Source organism: Lissotriton helveticus, chromosome 1_1 (assembly GCF_964261635.1).
Source record: "Lissotriton helveticus chromosome 1_1, aLisHel1.1, whole genome shotgun sequence".
NCBI lineage: Eukaryota > Metazoa > Chordata > Amphibia > Caudata > Salamandridae > Lissotriton > Lissotriton helveticus.
The window spans coordinates 33,546,734-33,553,857 of record NC_136057.1 but is presented as its reverse complement, the minus strand read 5'-3'; positions in this window follow the sequence as shown (position 1 = coordinate 33,553,857).

Genomic DNA, 7,124 nt, shown 5'->3' with positions numbered 1-7,124 from the left:
GGACACTATGCACAAAGTGTTGCGCTTTTTGAAATTAAGAAAGTGTTTATACTATTTACTGTGTTTTATCAATTATACTGAGCAAAAACTGTGTAGTAAGTTCTTTTTCGCCTTCTGACATTACCAAGTCCTTTGTTTATTGCCATTGTGCATTTTTACTGCTTAAATTCGTTTTCATATTATCCGCTGGAACCGTTGTTTTTGCATATATAACCAGTACCCTGGTTCCACTGTGAGTAGGGTTCCCCTGTGCTCCTTCGTGACAAGGACAGATTAGAGCACGAGTTTCTAGTGACAAGCAAGATGTCATCCGCATACAGTGAGACAAGGATACGTCTGTCTGGGAAGGCAACACATTAGTGTGAATGGTGTTTCCTTATCCGAGAGGCACATGGCTATAGCAGTAGGGGGGGGGGGGATCTTCTGTTGGGGTCACCTGCTATGCCGATGCCTCTGGGGGGCATTGGTGGAAGGTACATTTTCATAGTAGGGTAGAAGGAGAAGAGTCTAATAAAGGAAATAAGGTTGTCACTGTATCCCATCCTCTGGAGGGCGGAGAATAAGAAAGACCATTCTAAGGAGTCAAAAGCTTTCTCTGCATCCAGGAAGAAGGAGGCAACTTCGATTTGAGTTTTGATTTGATGGAGCACTTAATGGGCGTAGGTTTTGTTGGGGTCTTACCAGGCACCACCTCTGATGATTTGGCAGGATACGGTTCTGTCAGTGGAAGGAACCTGGTGATGATCATTTTAGCTAAAATATTATTATCTAGATTTAGGAGAGAAAGGGAGGCATCTTTGTGGTGTTTAAGGAGTTATGTTATGACAGCCTCTCTGAAGGAAGGGGGCTGTGAGGAGATGAGATGCTGGTTGACCTTTGTCTTACAGATGTTTGCTGTTGGTCCAGCCAGTCCTTGGATACTCATACAACGCCAGAGCATCTTTCGCTTGTAGTCTTTAGAGGTTCCAAAAGTGGATCCCTGAAAGCATCCCCCACCAAGCCAGAGAGAGTCCATCTAGATAGGAACCCAGGGGAGGTGCCATGTTTCTGAGGTGTGCAGGTTTGAGTACAGTGAGATGCATGTATTTAGAATCTCCTCACTCAAGGTGGCCATACTTCTATCTGATTTATGGAGAGATCGCACAGTGGTTTGTCGTGTTGTCTGTCGAGGACCCAGGCCAATGTTGAACAGTTGTTCCCCTTCCCCCTAGGGATAAGCTCTAGCGTGTTTACCTAGGATCTCCTTCTCCTGGTCAGGTACTTCCATAAGGAGCCGCTGACGTTGGCTGATGTCAGCTAGTATGTCTCTATCCTGCATGCTGTTGTATTTCTCCTCTGGTGCCTTGAGTGTGTTCTCGTTTTGGCGTAGCTGGGTCCTCATTGATTTTCAAGACACCAATGTGAAATGCTGTATCTCGATGTTTTAAATGCTTCTCAGATTATTGGGTTACTGATCCCGTGTTAATATGGAAGTACTTAGGCTTGGCACCCTGTCCTGCCAATCTGACGTCTGAGCTTCCGGTACTTGGGAATCCACATGACATGGGAGCCGGGCCTCAGTCTTTGCCCTCTAACGTACCGCAATCTTTGCCTTTCCACGCTAACAATCCAGGCCGACCTACATAGATGGGCTAAACTGCCCCTCAATGAGCCAGCAGGGTTGGCCGTAAACAAAATGATGGTCCTCTCAAGGGTCCTTTATGTCCTACAGAACTTTCCCTTCCCCAACCATGGTTCACCTTCTTAACTGCCAGGGAGAGGAAATTCCTTTGGGTCGACAAACCTCCAAGGATTTCCTGTGATAAATGTATTTTTCAAACCTATGACGGGGTCTAGTCACGGCCCACATTCCCCTGAACTACCGAGCAGTGCATAATATAGTAGGAGGTGAGTGGTTGAACGGGGGTTAGGCAGACCCGGCCCTTAGGATGGAGCTGCATTGATCAGCCTTGGTAATCTCTTAGAATGGAACTATCAGGGATCAGCCTTGGTAATCTCGTAGGATGGAGCTGTCATTGATCCACCCTTGGTAATCTCGTAGGATGGTGCTATCACTGATCGGCCCTTGGTAATCTTGTAGGATGGAGCTGTCTTTGATCACTCTTGGTAATCTCGTAGGATGGAGCTATCATTGATCTGCCCTTGGTAATCTCGTAGGATGGAGCTATCATTGATCAGCCTTGGTAATCCCGTAAGATGGAGCGGTCATTGATCTGCCCTTGGTAATCTCGTAGGATGGAGCTATCATTGATCTGCCCTTGGTAATCTCGTAGGATGGATCTATCATTGATCGGCCTTGGTAATCTCTTACGATGGAGCTATCATTGATCTGCCCTTGGTAATCTCGTAGGATAGAGCTGTCATTGATCAGCCTTGGTAATTTCGTAGGATGGAGCTGTCATTTATCTGCCCTTGGTAATGTCGTAGGATGGAGCTGTAATTGATCTGCCCTTGGTAATCTCGTAGGATGGAGCTGTCATTGATCTGCCCTTGGTAATCTCGTAGGATGGAGCTATCATTGATCTGCCCTTGGTACTCTCGTACGATGGAGCTGTCATTGATCTGCCCTTGGTAATCTCGTAGGATGGAGCTATCATTGATCTGCCCTTGGTAATCTCGTAGGATGAAGCTATCATTGATCGGCCTTGGTAATCTCTTACGATGGAGCTATCATTGATCTGCCCGTGGTAATCTCGTAGGGTAGAGCTGTCATTGATCAGCCTTGGTAATCTCGTAGGATGGAGCTGTCATTGATCTGCCCTTGGTACTCTCGTACGATGGAGCTGTCATTGATCTGCTTTTGGTAATCTCGTAGGATGGAGCTGTCATTGATCTGCCCTTGGTAATCTCGTAGGATGGAGCTATCATTGATCTGCCTTGGTAATCCCGTAGGATGGAGCTGTCATTGATCTGCCCTTGGTAATCTCGTAGGATGGAGCTATCATTGATCTGCCCTTAGTAATCTCGTAGGATAGAGCTGTCATTGATCTGCCCTTGGTAATCTCGTAGGATAGAGCTGTCATTGATCAGCCTTGGTAATCTCGTAGGATGGAGCTGTCATTGATCTGCCCTTGGTAATCTCGTAGGATGGAGCAATCATTGATCTGCCTTGGTAATCCCGTAGGATGGAGCTGTCGTTGATCTGCCCTTGGTAATCTCGTAGGATGGAGCTATCATTGATCTGCCCTTAGTAATCTCGTAGGATAGAGCTGTCATTGATCTGCCCTTGGTAATCTCGTAGGATAGAGCTGTCATTGATCAGCCTTGGTAATCTCGTAGGATGGAGCTGTCATTGATCTGCCCTTGGTAATCTCGTAGGATGGAGCTATCATTGATCAGCCTTGGTAATCTTGTAGGATGGAGCTGTCATTAATCTGCCCTTGGTAATCTCGTAGGATGGAGCTGTCATTGATCAGCCTTGGTAATCTCGTAGGATGGAGCTGTCATTGATCTGCCCTTGGTAATCTCGTACGATGGAGCTGTCATTGATCTGCCCTTGCTAATCTCGTAAAATGGAGCTGTCATTGATCAGCCTTGGTAATCTCGTAGGATAGAGCTGTCCTTGATCAGCCTTGGTAATCTCGTACGATGGAGCTGTCATTGATCTGCCCTTGCTTATCTCGTAGGATGGAGCTGTCATTCATCACCCTTGGTAATGTCGTAGGATGGAGCTATCATTGATCTGCCCTTGGTAATCTCGTAGGATGGAGCTATCATTGATCAGCCTTGGTAATCTCGTAGGATGGAGCTGTCATTGATCTGCCCTTGGTAATCTCGTAGCATGGAGCAATCATTGATCTGCCCTTGGTAATCTCGTAGGATGGAGCTATCATTGATCGGCCTTGGTAATCTCTTACGATGGAGCTATCATTGATCTGCCCTTGGTAATCTCGTAGGATACAGCTGTCATTGATCAGCCTTGGTAATCTCGTAGGATGGAGCTGTCATTGATCTGCCCTTGGTAATCTCGTACGATGGAGCTTTCATTGATCTGCCCTTGGTAAGCTCGTAGGATGGAGCTGTCATTGATCTGCCCTTGGTAATCTTGTAGGATGGAGCTATCATTGATCTGCCCTTGGTAATCTCGTAGGATGGCGCTGTCATTGATCTGCCCTTGGTAATCTCGTAGGATAGAGTTGTCATTGATCAGCCTTGGTAATAGCGTAGGATGGAGCTGTCATTGATCTGCCCTTGGTAATCTCGTACGATGGAGCTGTCATTGATCTGCCCTTGCTAATCTAGTAGGATGGAGCTGTCATTGATCGGCCTTGGTAATCTCGTAGTATAGAGCTGTCATTGATCAGCCTTGGTAATCTCGTACGATGGAGCTGTCATTGATCTGCCCTTGCTAATCTCGTAGGATGGAGCTGTCCTTCATCACCCTTGGTAATCTCGTAGGATGGAGCTGTCATTGATCACCCTTGGTAATCTCGTAGGATGGAGCTGTCATTGATCACCCTTGGTAATCTCGTAGGATGGAGCTGTCATTGATACACCCGTGGTAATCTCGTAGGATGGAGCTGTCATTGATCACCCTTGGTAATCTCGTAGGATGGAGCTGTCTTTGATCACCCTTGGTAATCTCGTAGGATGGAGCTGTCATTGATCACCCTTGGTAATCTCGTAGGATGGAGCTATCATTGATCCACCCATGGTAATATTGTAGGATTGTGGTAAATAAATAATTAAATACCTGATCTATTTTTGACTAGATATACAATAACAGATAGCTCAATAAATAAGAGTCAAGATTCGAGGTAGCTGGAGTTTGCAGGTTTTAATACAGCATAAAGGACAGGAACAGGACAACCTGCACAGGCATAGGATGGCAGAGCCCGGCAGCTGCCGGGACAGGATCTGGGATGAGCGCGCTAACTTTAATAACAGTACACAACATATATATACTAAAACAATTGCATTACATTCAGTGTAGTGGGCGTAGCAGTGGGCGGGGTTTGTAGCAGTCGCGAAAGATAAGGCAGAAAGTAGGTGTAACAAGAGGCGTATACATAGACATGTGATGCAAACGTAACAGAATATGTCATAAATGGGGCGGAAACATGGAGGGGGCTACCTAAGGAGCCGGGACCTCTGACCTAGTGGTGCGCGCAAGCTGGCAATGACGTGTTACTAGGAGGAACTGGGGGCTATGACTTCTGCGCTAGAAGAGGAGACGGAAGTCTGGAGAGTCAGAGCGACATGTACCTAAACACTATCTAGTATCTGATGTTTAGAGAACATGTTGATAGAATCCAAAAGTTATCAGGGCAAAGGCTAACAGACTCTAAGACTGGTGCATGCATTATTCTACATGTAGTGCGTGTTGAGGAATATTAAATGACCATTAATACAGTATTTCTCTTACATGGAGACGTAAAGGCTAGACGATGACTGAAACTATTGATGCGATTCAGTAGCTTAGGAATGCAGAGAAGGAGAGCTGGACTGATAACTAGAATCATAACATACTCTTGGCAGGCTGGAGGCAGAGCCAGGCCGAGCCGGGCACTGTGAGGCATGAAGTAAGCTAAGGGTCAGGGATACAGGTGGGGGCTGTATCGCTCCTCGGAGAGGGTTCAGGAGACAGGAGCTGAATCTGAGTCCGGGCCCTTTTGAGGCCTAGAAACGGGGACTTTACAATGAAATAACGTGCACACTGAGAAACGTGGCAACGTAACTTTACATAGGCCTGATATTCGTTGTATTCACGAAAACTGGGAACTGGCATACTAGAGATGGACACAACTATAATTGCGTCTTTAATCGATCATGGGAATACATATGCACATTAATCATGCACATACAACATAACATGGGGAACACGTAGGGACACAGAACATGGCAAAATTTACTTTTCCACAGGATGGAGCTTTCATTGATTGCCCATGGTAATCGCATAGGATGGAGCTACCATTGATCGGCCTTGGCAATCTTGTAGAATGGCGCTTTCATTGATCCACCCTTGGTAATCTCGTAGGATGGAGCTATCATTGATCTGCCCTTGGTAATCTCGTAGGATGGAGCTATCATTGATCATCCTTGGTAGTCTCGTAGGATGGTGCTATCACTGATCGGCCCTTGGTAATCTTGTAGGATGGAGCTGTCTTTGATCACTCTTGGTAATCTCGTACGATGGAGCTGTCATTGATCTGCCCTTGGTAATCTCGTAGGATGGAGCTGTCATTGATCTGCCCTTGGTAATCTCGTAGGATGGAGCTGTCATTGATCTGCCCTTGGTAATCTCGTAGGATGGAGCTATCATTTATCTGCCCTTGGTAATCTCATAGGATGGAGCTATCATTGATCAGCCATGGTAATCTCTTACAATGCAGCTATCATTGATCTGCCCTTGGTAATCTCGTAGGATAGAGCTGTCATTGATCAGCCTTGGTAATCTCGTAGGATGGAGCTGTCATTGATCTGCCCTTGGTAATCTCATAGGATGGAGCTGTCATTGATCTGCCCTTGGTAATCTCGTAGGATGGAGCTATCATTGATCTGCCCTTGGTAATCTCGTAGGATAGAGCTGTCATTGATCAGCCTTGGTAATCTCGTAGGATGGAGCTGTCATTGATCTGCCCTTGGTAATCTCGTAGGATAGAGCTGTCATTGATCAGCCTTGGTAATCTCGTAGGATGGAGCTGTCATTGATCAGCCTTGGTAATATTGTAGGATGGAGCTGTCATTGATCTGCCCTTGGTAATCTCGTAGGATGGAGCTGTCATTGATCAGCCTTGGTAATCTCGTAGGATGGAGCTGTCATTGATCTGCCCTTGGTAATCTCGTACGATGGAGCTGTCATTGATCTGCCCTTGCTAATCTCGTAAAATGGAGCTGTCATTGATCAGTCTTGGTAATCTCGGAGGATAGAGCTGTCCTTGATCAGCCTTGGTAATCTCGTACGATGGAGCTGTCATTGATCTGCCCTTGCTTATCTCGTAGGATGGAGCTGTCATTCATCACCCTTGGTAATGTCGTAGGATGGAGCTATCATTGATCTGCCCTTGGTAATCTCGTAGGATGGAGCTATCATTGATCAGCCTTGGTAATCTCGTAGGATGGAGCTGTCATTGATCTGCCCTTGGTAATCTCGTAGCATGGAGCTATCATTGATCTGCCCTTGG